We start from the raw sequence: 12,547 nt of genomic DNA, 5'->3' as shown, positions 1-12,547 counted from the left end.
GGAGTTGCATCATGGCAAAGTAACTACACAACCCAAACCTCACAAAAAGTGGTCTTACCCTTTAAGGGTCTGGATAACGTTTATTATTTTAAATTGGCCTCATGGTGGCCCTATAACAGGCTGCTGCATCTCTGAGTGAAATATTGCACTTTTGGCTCCAATATATATATGTTTTTCTTTGATTATTAGTACAAAACATACATTAACCTGCACTTAAGCCCTATTAGGCTATTTGAAAGTAGCCGATCTACAAGCTCACAACATTACGTTGAATCGTCACACATTCATCAATGTAATTTATGTAACTTCCAACACAGTGTTGTTGTTGTTTTTTTATGGTGCCAAGTTTGTAAGCACTTCCTGGACATGTCTACTCATGTGCTGCAGCTGTTTCAATAGATCTACACACACAAAAAGGAATGGTTCCGGGGGCACGGTGGCACAGTTGGTAGTGCTGTCGCCTCACAGCTAGAAGGTCCTGGGTTCGATTCCCGCTCGGGGCACTGTGGGTGCTGGCGGCGTGTTTCCTCCTCCGCGTCATCAGTGCCCATACCCGAAGGCGGGGTTGGCGAAAGGGCCTTTCTGTGTGGAGTTTGCATGTTCTCCCCGTGTCCCCTAGGGTAGGTACCCTCACAAAAACATGCAGTAATCCTGGTCTCTAAACTGCCTCCCCTCCATTTCCGCCTGATGGAGGGGAAAGGAACTGGTTGGAATAACGTGTTCCTTTCACGCGCTACGTCCAACCAGGGAAACTCCCCCCTGTCAGGTGTAAAGGAGCAACTTGGACATCAAGCAAGAAGGAAGCATGAGTTAAGTCCGTCGCTCTCCCCAGGTTGGCGGAGGGTTTGTAGAGCCCAGGATCACAGTAGATGATTGACACAGGGGTGAAAAATGGGTTACAAAATCGTGGGATAAAAAATATATTAAAAAGAAAAAGGAATGGTTATTAAATGGTTCTTTAAAAGACTATATGCCTGGCTCCACAATTAAGAACCATCACTTGTGAGCTTGTAGACTAGATGTACAATTTTTAATAAACGATATTTATTGTAGTAGCGGACATATACAGTAGCAACATTAATTAATGAATCAATTTATCTATTTATTTGTTTATTTTAAATATATATATGTCCTTTTTTGGAGGGGGGGGGTGGGTGTAAAGCGTTAAATTATTACAATAGAGAAACAATCTACCGAAAACATGTCAGATCTTTTGTTTGTGTACAGTAGCCTGTGTGTGTGTGTGTGTGTGTCCATCATATCCACATACTGTATATGCTTGTGATGTGATTCCACGGTTATTGGAGACTTAAATGTAGTAAAGAAAATGAACGAAGCATTATGGGAATCATGGATTGGTCTGAGCAGGACTGGTGGTCCTGGGTGGATGGAACACCACTGACAACACAGTGAGACATTTTACATGTTTTAGTGGTGGGGAAAAGTACTTTTTTTAAAAGTAAAACTACAAAAGTGCTGCCATCAAAGTACTTGAAGTAGGCCTACCGAAAGGCTACTTACCGAAAGGCTATACTTACTTAGGCTATACTCATTGGGCAGAATGTCCCATTTCACAACTTTTCAAATGTATGAAAATCATTTGAAATAGCAGATCTACAAGCTCACATGTGAGCGCATCCCAACGCATTGTGAGCTTGTCGATCGGCAAATTCAAATGACCAAATGTATATATAGGGCTGACGTGGTTAGGTTTTGTGATAAAACTAAAGTTTTCAAATAAACGTAGTGGAGTAAAGTATACAATATTTGGATCCAAGATCCAAGTGGAGTAGAAGTAAAACCATAGGGAAATTTGAAATACTCAAGTAAAGTAGAAATACCTCAAAACTTCTATCAAAGTCCCAGAGTGGATGTGGTTGAAATGCATGATGTTGTTTATTGTGCAGGGACTGGAACAGTGCCAGTGGACATCCTCCTAACATTTTAGGCTGGGACTGCGCAGGAGAGCTGGCAGGCGCTATAAAGGATAATAATAATATATACGATTTATATAGCGCTTTTTTGGGTACCCAAAGTCGCTTTACAGAAAGAAGTACAGACAGATATATTAGAAAACGACGTAAAAGGATGGAGAAATGCAGACTGTTCATCCTACACATTATCCTGGATCTGTGAGAAGTGATGTTTCTTCTCTGTTCTCTGCTATTTTAAAACAGCAGCAGTTCTGCTTTGTCAAGTTAAATACAGTAGTAAATTAGCAGCTAAACTGATAAAACCTCAATGTTACATTAGTACTAATACTGTTGTATATCCATAAATGGATCTGCATCCTGAATCACCACTAGAGGGACCTATATATGAACACTCCTATATCCAAATGGACCCTTACTAGTAATTATTCTGTACTACTTATGCTCAATTGTTCTATGTCCACACTCATGCGATAATGTGGTACTGGAGTCTCTACTAGAGTGAACAAATGTTTTTAAGTAATGCTTTTAATATTATGATGTATATGAAAATGGTATATTTCGTATACTCTGTCACAATTCTGGCTCCTCAGAAGTAATGGGACTCACCTGGGTTTTGTGGGGGTGGCACATAACGGGGAGAGGGGCTCAATCTGAGGTAACTGGATAAAAGTGATGACATGTGTGCATCTGTATATAGTGACCTGACGGAGATCTGTCAAGATCGAAACGTTGTCTATTTAATCAATAAAGTAATTATTTACCAAAATAATTGTTTGCGGGCCTATACCTCCTTCCATAAATCATATCATGAATACAAACCAGCAAATTGTTGCTGTCGGGTGGAAACCTTTTTTTTTTTTTTAACTTAATTAGTTTTAGTCCCATTTAGTCACCTGAATTTGTTTAGTCAAGCTTACTTAGTCAACTAGAACTTTTTACAGCACATTCTGATTTTGTCTTAGTCTTTTGAATAGAAGACAATTTAGTTTTAGTCCTATATAGTCATGTGAAATTGTTTAAGTCTTAATTCTGTTAGTCGACTAAATATCAACATCTTAGTCGTTTAGTCTTTAGTTAGTCTACAAAATGACCACATGGTTGCATTGTGAGCTTGGGCCGGGAAGCAAACCGGGGACCTCTCCTGAAATACGGGGGACTTCTCCTCATTTTGGTATGGCGGTTACAAATGAATAAATGAACACGGAGGATTTCACTGTCTGCACTAATTATTTTCATCAATTTGTATATTTTGATCAAACATGCATTGCATTCAACCTCCACATTCGGCAGTCTTTAGTTTGTATAGGCTTGCATTTGCTATTAAAAGAGATTCAAGTTCAAAGTTATTGTCTGTCATGTGTGTTATAATACAATTAAATACTTGAATTATCTCTGCCCCACGCAACACCTCACAAAACAACACACACACACACACACACACACACACACACACAGATAAAGAAAGCACTCAAACCCTTCAGGGGTCCTTAAGCAAGTTCCAGGGGGACCCTGCAGCAAAATATAGCATCAAAATCTGTTTCACCACTTTAACTCTATGTGCATTGGTTATTTTCAAAAACTCTTGGACAAAAGCATGTGAAACATTTGGAATAAGTGTGAAACATTTCAACAACACAGATCTTGCATGGGGTGGGAATAGGGGGGGGGGGGGTCCATGGCACAGAATGTATGCATATGGTGGTCCACGGTTAATCTCATATTAACTTGGGGGTCCTTGACATGAAAAAGTTTGAGAACCACTGCTGTATACTATGTACACAATACAGACAGGGCTGCAAACATTGGACTGTGCATCCAGGAGATCTTTGTGTAACCAAGTGTACCAAAGGATTTACTTTTGTATGACTACGCCACCTTGAGATAGTTCAAGGAATTAAACAGACCAGTAAACTGCAGGGTTCCACACAAAATGCAAGCTTGTTTATAAGGACTTGAGACGGTGTTCACAAACAGGAAATTTATTAAACATTTAAGGATAAGAGTACAAAACATTTATCATAATATATCATGTGATCAATATCGTTAAAAACCAGGTAGACTATTAATTATTAAAACCAATACACAGGTTCAACACTCTGCTAAAACTGCTAAAAGGGACAACGATGTCACATGTGGAGCCAGTGGGGCCAATAGGCAAAATAGTTAACCAGCTAGGGGGAGCTAAACAGCTAGAAAGCACAATAACCAATAAAGAATAATATAAGAAACTATTAATTAATAAACACAACACACAGCACAGCATGCAGGAAAAACAAGAGCGACACCGTGGGGGGGGGGGAAACAAATTAACAAAAGAAAACAGCTCAATGAACAGAAAAACAGAAATGGCTCAAAATAAACTTAAACCAAACTAAACAAAAGAAACTAAAACAAAACAGCAGTGGCGATTACTTGGGAAATGGAGACAAACAACCATTTAGTATAATATCACAAAACACAGCATCCAGTCAGAGCACCAAATTGTTTACATATGTACCTTCAAGTGTCTGTGTTCTGTCATGTTATCCTTCTTTGTACAGTACATGGACACGTCAACCGTGACCTAAACCTGGGTAGTAACAAAAATAATTAAAATGCTATATATATATACACACACACACACATGAGCACACAATGCATCATGTCAGCCGGTCAGGGAAGAGAAAAACAACCAAACAACCTGGGTCGCAAAACCCGCAGCCGACACCACCACAACAAGCTAACGTTTGGTTGCCGGCTGGGCATTTAAATACGTGATGACGATTGACGCAGCGTGTGAGGCTGCTGCGACGGTGGCCCCAAAGGCTCAATTCCAGCCGGCTACATTTGGGTAGTTTGATACCAAAGAATCCAGGATAAATGACAATGCAGGAGTCCTGCAGGATCCAGGAGTGTTGGCAGCCCTGAATACAGTACAGCATAGCATTAGATTTACATAAACAGCACCTTCTTTACGTTGGTTGCCATCCGCCGAGACAAGGAAAAGGGAACACAATCATTTCTGAGCCACACTCCGTAACAGCAGGCGGCGCCAATGCACCATGACGATGGATGCCAACCATAGCCAACGAGCTGTAAAAAGAAACCAGACCAGTACCCGGAATCACGTAGGACACCGATTTCGTTGCAACACCTCTGTCTATTAAACGTCAAGTCTCTCTGTGGATGCTGCTGTGTTGTTGGAAGGAAGCGGAGTTGATTGCTATTTAGCTAGCTAGATCAACGCCAGTGTTTACTGTTTTACAGTCTCGTGAACAAACAAACCCCCGACGTGCACGGATTCCAAACACTGACTAGTTAGCCACGGGCCGCGCGCACAGGTAAAGTTAAAGTTTCCATCACCAACTCAACCACTTGATGCTATAGCTAGCCAGCTAGTTAGCCTGCTAACGTTACAGTCAGTCAGTTTACTTTAGTTTACAATATAGTTGTTCACTGGCTGCTAGTTAATGTGACAGCCAACTCAATAGTTTCAACTGGTTAACTGTCAGCTAGCTAACTTTACAGTTAACTATAGTTTCCAGTAGTCAGATTAGTTTCCACTATAGTTCAGTTCCGTACCTGGCTGGTTAATGTCAATTCGTTTCCATGAATTAATTGACACTGTCTGCCAGTTGTCACAGTCTACTAGTTTCCAAGTCCAACCTACACAATACATTAATAACAGGCAATTATCTAATAGTTAACCGCAGTTATTGTTCCTTCACCAACCGTGTGTGTGTGTGTGTGTGTGTGTGTGTGCGCGCGCGCGCGCGCGCGTGCGTGAGATGGAAGTGTGTATGCAACAGGAAGATGTAGACTCCGTAATGTCAAAATAGTCGTACAACAGGACATAAAACCAGCATACCATAAATGTACTGCTCATACACAGCTCAGACAGGAAGTCCTCTGAACTTGTCTTAGTAGTGGTGATGGTTGTTGGGCATCAAATGTGTAATAAGGGTTTCTGCAGTTTCCAGAACCTTGCAGACTCCCTGGTAAAACCACAACATGGCCAGTGTACACTACATGTACACATTAACTGCATTTATATTTGTGAAATAGCTGCATCTTTTAGGGCCTTTTTATATAGCATTGCCTCTCAAACTGAGATTGAACTAATGGACACCGTAACCGTATGGGTCGTTTTGGTTACATTTGTGCACTCTCAGAGTTACGGACCTGGCTGTAAGGTAAGGGGTCCATTTGGAAGTGTGACTCCTTCAAGGAACACTGAAGGTCCCTGGCCTGGACCCTGGCTACTATTGTTTTCACGTTAAAGCAACTGTACTCCTGTACTAGTGGTGGTCCAGACGCATGCCACATAATAGGCTCTGACCTGTTCAAGTCCCGTTCATGACGACCTTTGCTGCATGTCTCTCCCCTTCTCTCTCTCTCCCTCTTTCCTGTCTGTCTTCACTGTAACTATCAATAGAGGCACAAACAAAATCCAAAAACAAATCATGTAAAAAAAGCATCTGTACTCCCCACACACAAGAACATCAGAATAGCTGCGGTGCGATCAATTCAGCTCACGACGTCAAGTTGGACCCATGGACCTGTTCATGCCGTTGTGTGTGTATATCTTGTTCTGTTTTCAGGTATGTCTGAAGTTAGTCTTGAGGCCGAGTCGGGGAGGACCTCACCCGAGCAGCACCGGCCGCAACAAGTGGATTGCGAGCAGGAGGCTCCAAAAGCGGAGGCGTCTCTGAGTGACGATGTGCAGGATCATGAGAGTGCAGGAGGAGGACGTGTCGGAGACACGGTGCTTTCCGACAGCGATGTTGTTGAGGCGGAGACCGTAGGAAAGAGTGAGGATGGGGAGCTTAAAGGAGGGGGGGAGGAGGAGGAGGAGGCGGAGGAGGAGGAGGAGGGGGAAGGGGAGGGGGGCGTCGGGAGGACAGGTGAGGTGGTTGCAGACGGAGTTGAAAACCCTGAGCTCAGTGGAGTGAATGGTCTGGCTCAGCACACGTCTGACAGTGTAGAAGATGAGGAGGAGCACAGGAAAGACCCACATACTGAGACAGATGATGATGATGAGGCGCCTGAGGAAAACGGAGGTTCTCGCGCTCAAACAGAGGTGATATTCATTGTTGTTTTTTATTTGGGAGATTCAATCAAACTCCTTTCTGTCCTTCTGGAGCGCTCTCCTTGTCTCCCTGTTGCTTTATCTTAAATGTTGGATTTTGATTTTTGCGGTGGTGCTGCTGGTGTTGGTGGAGGCTGCTTTTCTCTTTTTGAGGAAGTTGGTGCTTTTTTCTGCTTTTGAATAGCCATCGAAATAGCCTACATTTGAATTGAATTAATGAATGTGATTGTTGTTGGTTTAGCACCTCTTTCTTTTTAGATTTGATGCTTCAAAGGTTGTCGCTTTTTGGTTGAGTTTTTCTTTTCCTTTGAGGAAATGCCTACTAATACATCAGGTGTAATTTATTCAATGTAGGGGCTATAACTGTGGAAACAAAATATTTCATGGCGTTCGGTTCCTTCATATTGGCAGATTTGGCACGGTGATTGATATGATTTGTTTTCAAAGCATTGGCCATAGTTTTTTTAGCTGCTGTTCTAGCCCCTAGATAGAATTTAGATTTACCCAGATGTGTACTGATGATCTCAAACCATGATGTGGTTAAAGTTGTTCTGTGTCAAATGTGACTTAAATGAAAATGTAACAAACTAATATTATCTTTTTTTTTACTGTGAAGTACTACGTAATGGGAGGAAAAAAGAATCGCTTGCCAATTTTGTTGATTATCAATTAGCAGGCAGCAGCGGTCACAATTCCTGCTGTTGACTCAGAAACAGCCATTGTCCCTTCTGTGTGTGTGTGTGTGTGTGTGTGTGTGTGTGTGTGTGTGCACGCGCACGTGTATTACAAATGCCTCCTTAAGTATTGAAGTTGTTTATGGTTTATTATTGTTGGGGTTTGGATTAGAAATTTAAACACCATGTCAAAAATGGCATTCATAAAATTGCCATCCTAAAATCACAAGTATAGTATGTAAATAGGTTTTCAATGTAATGAGTCCTGGAATGCAGGGATCGTCTTTTAGATGAATCCCAGGGACATTTTATGAGTCCCACTTCAACGACGTTAGGAGTCATATTTTTACAATTTGCAGCATTTAACTCCCATTTCATTTTATATGGTTATAATAATGTAGTTATATTCATGTTGAAAACGTTATAACTAATACTAGCAAAATAAACTAGAATAAAAAAAACAGTACAGTAGTGCATCCCGTGTATGCAGAGGCCGTTGTTTTATCGCGTCCCTTAACTATAAACTGCGTTGTGGGATGCAAAATGCACCCTATTCTAATCTCTGGTAATTCAAACGTGTGTGCAACTGTGCACGTGTGTGTTGCTGCAATGATAACAATCCCTCACACCGTTTTTTGCTGTGTGGATATATGTGTGTGAGTGTAGAGAGCGTGTGGAGGTCAATAGAGCAGCAGTCAGTCACGTGGCTGGCAGGCAGAAGGGATTTGGGCTCTTGCCTTCGCGTTCCAGCCAGGCACGCTGAGATCTGCTGAGGTCTGTTGGAATGACTCACGACTCAAGCTGTTGAGTCACGTTCACGTTGGGAGGATTCTCACAGTTTCTCACACTAAGGATGGGACAATGTGAAAATGACATGTTGCGATGGTTGTATTCAATATATGCTTAACGGTGTTAACCACTTGAACCCCCAGCATCCCTATTATGGGGAGAACGTTGTGTCCAGGTTGTGTTTATTAGCACAAAGACGTCTTGTGTGAGCACGCGCAATATGGGTCCGTGACACGGCTTGTGTGTGTGTACCTGTGTGTGTGTGTGTGTGTGTGTGTGCGTTTGCGTGTTGGAACTGTTGTAGCTACCAGGTACAAAAGTTACATTGGATCCCTGATTTACTGTGCACAGCGCAAATTTTGCGAATTTGTGGATGTTTATGCCAAAAAAAGGAATGACAAAGTCAGTTCTACATGGTTTTGAGGCACCATTTATTAACTGGACCCCAACTATAGCTTAAGTCTTACAATGTCATCATTCAAATGATCAGGATTAGATTTTTTCTTGTTCATGGCACGTGTTGAAGTGACGGTTGTCGTCACTAACGGCAACGTGGTTGTCTCCTCTCGCGTCGTCCTCACACAGTGGACTGTTTTGAGAGGCCAAACCAACGGCCTCCTCTTTTGCTGAGGTTGCTGATTGGATGATTACGTGGCTGTTATTTATCCTTTTCCTCCCCTAGTCCCACACAAGCCAGTTTCTAGGCTACTGAGCTCTAGTGGGAGAGGACACCACCCTGCTGACACACCAGAGACAACTCTTTCCCATCAGGAGTAACTTAATACTTTTTGACCTGGGAACGATTCTATAAATGTCTTCTAAATCCCGACAGGTTTCCTGAAAAAGCTATGTTTTTATGTCAGGTTCTTCGATTTTTCAATAGCTAAAGCATAGCATAATGCTAACACCAAAAGGGGTTCCCTCCCAAAATGGGTTAATACTTTTTTCCCACATAATGCTTTAGACCTTTTGAAATGAAACATCGCATCACAAAATATGAGTTCTTGTAGATCTGCTTTTTCCACTATTCTCTGCCATTTTGGGGGAAAAAAAAGAAATATGGATTTATTTGAATAATATTAATTCGACTTTAAAGGACAACTTTAGCTTTTTTCAACTAAGGTTCATGTTTTAGGTTGTTATTAGAGAAACTAAAAGGTGAATGTTACTTTTCTTTCATTTGCTGCTTTCTTTTGGGGATTTTAGCAGTTTTTGACAGGGGGGCAGGGGCATTCGAGCATGGGGCTAAATATGTATTATTTTTACAAAATATGCCGTTTATTTTATTTTATTTACTATAGTCCTAATAAACCCCAGGAAATTACATCTGACCACAAAAGATCACAGGATCTATTGAATGTGACAAACTGACATATTGAGCCTATACACACAGTATAAGCCTTCCTCCAGTAGGCTACCTTCACATTCAATAGATCCTGTGATCTTCTGTGGTCAGATGTAATTTCCTGGGGTTTATTAGGACTATAGTAAATAATACAAAAATAAATCACCATAAAATGTTGTAAAAAAATACATATTTAGCCCCATGCTCGAATGCCCCCGCCCCCCTGCCAAAAAGAGCTAAAATCCCTATAACGAAAGGAAGCAACAAATTAAAAAAAAATCACACCTGTGTGAACCAAGTGGTGCAACTCCCCTCTCTCTCTCTCTCTCTCTCTCTCTCTCTCTCTCTCTCTCTCTGCTCCGTTAGATTAGCTTTATTATGGATCGCGCTGCCGTCCACCTCCCATTATACAGGCAGACTAAAAGCTGAATAACTCCTAATCTACGGAGCTCTCCATGGTTTGGTCAATTAGCGCGATTTTCTGAGGTTTTTGCTGATAATCCGGTGGTCTAGATGGAAACATTGGTGCTTTCTAGAGCAAGGATGGCTATATTTTAGCTCGCTAGCATTGACGCTATTTATGTAGCAACAACATCCACACACGGGTGCGGGTGCGTGCGCACACCAGTGGTGCACGCACACATGCACGGCACTACACACACGGGTGCGGGTGTGTGCGCACACCAGTGGTGCACGCGCACGCATGCGCACACCACTCGTGCTCATTGACGTACGACACAAACAGGTACACGGACATTGCTGGATGTAGAAGTGGTTGCACCACTTAAAAATAACACTCATCTTTTACTTCCTTACTAACCTAAAACATGAACCTTGGTTGAAAAAAACTAAAGTTGTCCTTTAATGACTTGCACAACATAGGGAAGCCAGGTTGAAAGTGGTTAAAGAACCGCTCTTCTTGCCAGTTTAGATTACCAGGCAGTTGACCACAAACTGTAGTGTCTGTCTTGGGACTCGATTCCCAAGTGAAATGTAACATCCTCTCCTCTCCGACTGCATTCAATTCAGTCCAGTTAGTGGCAAAATCACAAGTTGTCTCTTATTATAGCCATTTTCAGAATGAGTTTTTAAAGGTTAAGTTTGTGTAATGTGATACTGGGAATACTATACCACGGTGAACGGGATGCAACAGCTTGAATAGACCTTTCGGTAAATCCCACCCCAAAATATATTGTCCAAATCCAATTTAGCAACTGTTGCTAAGCTAGTCTACTGGCATAGCTCCCGCATGATTCAATGCTACATATCAGTCCAGTAAAGATTATTGAAGAATACGGGATGCGCGGGGTGCTAATGCCTGTATATGTTAGCTTTGTAAATGTAGCTAGCAAGGCGCTCCAAACAGGGGGAAGGTCTGCCATGACGCTCGTGAAGAACCAGCATCACCATGGCTTAACATTTCCCCTGTGTTTTTAGTCTATTGAAATAGTGTTATGCACATGTTTCCAGTGCATCGCCTACTGCAGGCCTTGTTGACTAGATTTAGAGATTTTTAAGCTTTTGCTCCTGAATTGATCGATTATTTACATGGGAGAATCTGTCATAACGTGCGAATCAATGGGCGAGAGGCGATTTTTTTCAGGCAGTTTGTTGAGGGACAAACTCCCACTGAAATGAACTTTTCATTTCAATGTTCTGTATCTTCATCCAGATGGCATGAGTCTGAAGTGACAATAATCAGTGTCATTTGTTATTTTGAGTGTTAACATGTGTGATGGCTTCATTGGTCATATCAGAAAGTGATGGTGTCGGAAGCCTGATAATCTCAGAGGCAATACGGGAAAAATACTGAAAAGTTTGTTTATATTATATATATATATAAAAAACATGGGGAACAAGTTGAAATAATACATTTGTAACAAAACATCAATATGTGGAGAGAGATGTCCCTCCTCCTTGTCGATTGTTTGTTTAGACGTAATTTCCCAGACGACAGGCAGGCAGGCAGGCTTTATCTACCCGACAGTTAGACACGCCCTCCTGAGAATGCCCGCTGTCAGCCTGTCTGCAGGCTGGAGCGTCACATAACCTTTGAAGTATTTATGCTGTGTGTTACGTGACACCAAATGTACCCACAACCGGTCTTATCTGCAGGTTTGAGACGTTAACGTTTACGGTGAAAACATTTCACAGAGAAAGCTCTGCATCGGTCAGATGACTGTAGCCCATTCGGTTCTCAAAAGTGGGGTCCAGGGGACCATCTTGGGTTCCTTGGGGTGGTCCGTCCAAATCCTCCCGTACAGGTCTGTGACTCTGAGAGTGTACAAATGGAACCAAGGTCCATGTGGTTCCATTTGTACACTCTCAGAGTTATGGGTCAGACAGTCACTTCACCACTTAACTTACCTACCTTCGTCTAATTGGTCCTCATTAATATTCATGGTAAAATGCCACAATGTCTTTCTACTCAGGAGGCCTGTGGGCAGTTGAAAACCCTGTCCACCAGTGACATCGTCAACAGGGAATCCAAGCTAATAGAAACTGCAGACTTTCTATTCCTGAAAAGTTGCAATTCGATAATAATAAAAATCAAAAACCTTTTTTTCGTAATCTTGTTTGAAAAAAAATCTGCCTAATGATTATGTCACTTGTGGACGGGTTACTGAACTGCCCACAGACCAACTGCGAGACACAGACCAAGTAGAAAAAATGGCGGTATTTTACAATGAACATTAGTGAGGACAGGACCAATTATATAAAGATAAGTGGTCTTTAA

At 41.8% G+C, this 12,547-nt stretch overlaps 1 protein-coding gene across 4 annotated transcripts in view; it reads left to right on the top strand.

Annotated features, from left to right (window-relative positions):
- The first annotated feature begins 5,047 nt into the window (after window positions 1–5,047).
- The window catches only part of arfip1 (ADP-ribosylation factor interacting protein 1 (arfaptin 1)), a 29,843-nt gene continuing 22,343 nt past the window's right edge, over window positions 5,048–12,547 (top strand). For 3 of the 4 annotated variants that reach the window (XM_080759207.1, XM_080759206.1, XM_080759204.1), the window contains exon 1: window positions 5,048–5,254. The gene's annotated coding sequence lies outside the window, so the exon portion shown is untranslated. Of the gene's footprint in view, window positions 5,255–6,821; window positions 6,994–12,547 lie in introns of those variants that run through there. The other variant, XM_080759205.1, reaches the window with a different exon arrangement.

This window comes from Protomyctophum bolini (genome assembly GCF_963924005.1).
Source record: "Protomyctophum bolini genome assembly, chromosome: 3".
NCBI classification, from domain to species: domain Eukaryota; kingdom Metazoa; phylum Chordata; class Actinopteri; order Myctophiformes; family Myctophidae; genus Protomyctophum; species Protomyctophum bolini.
The sequence above is the reverse complement of the archived record's forward strand: the minus strand, read 5'-3'. Positions and strand labels throughout refer to the sequence as shown.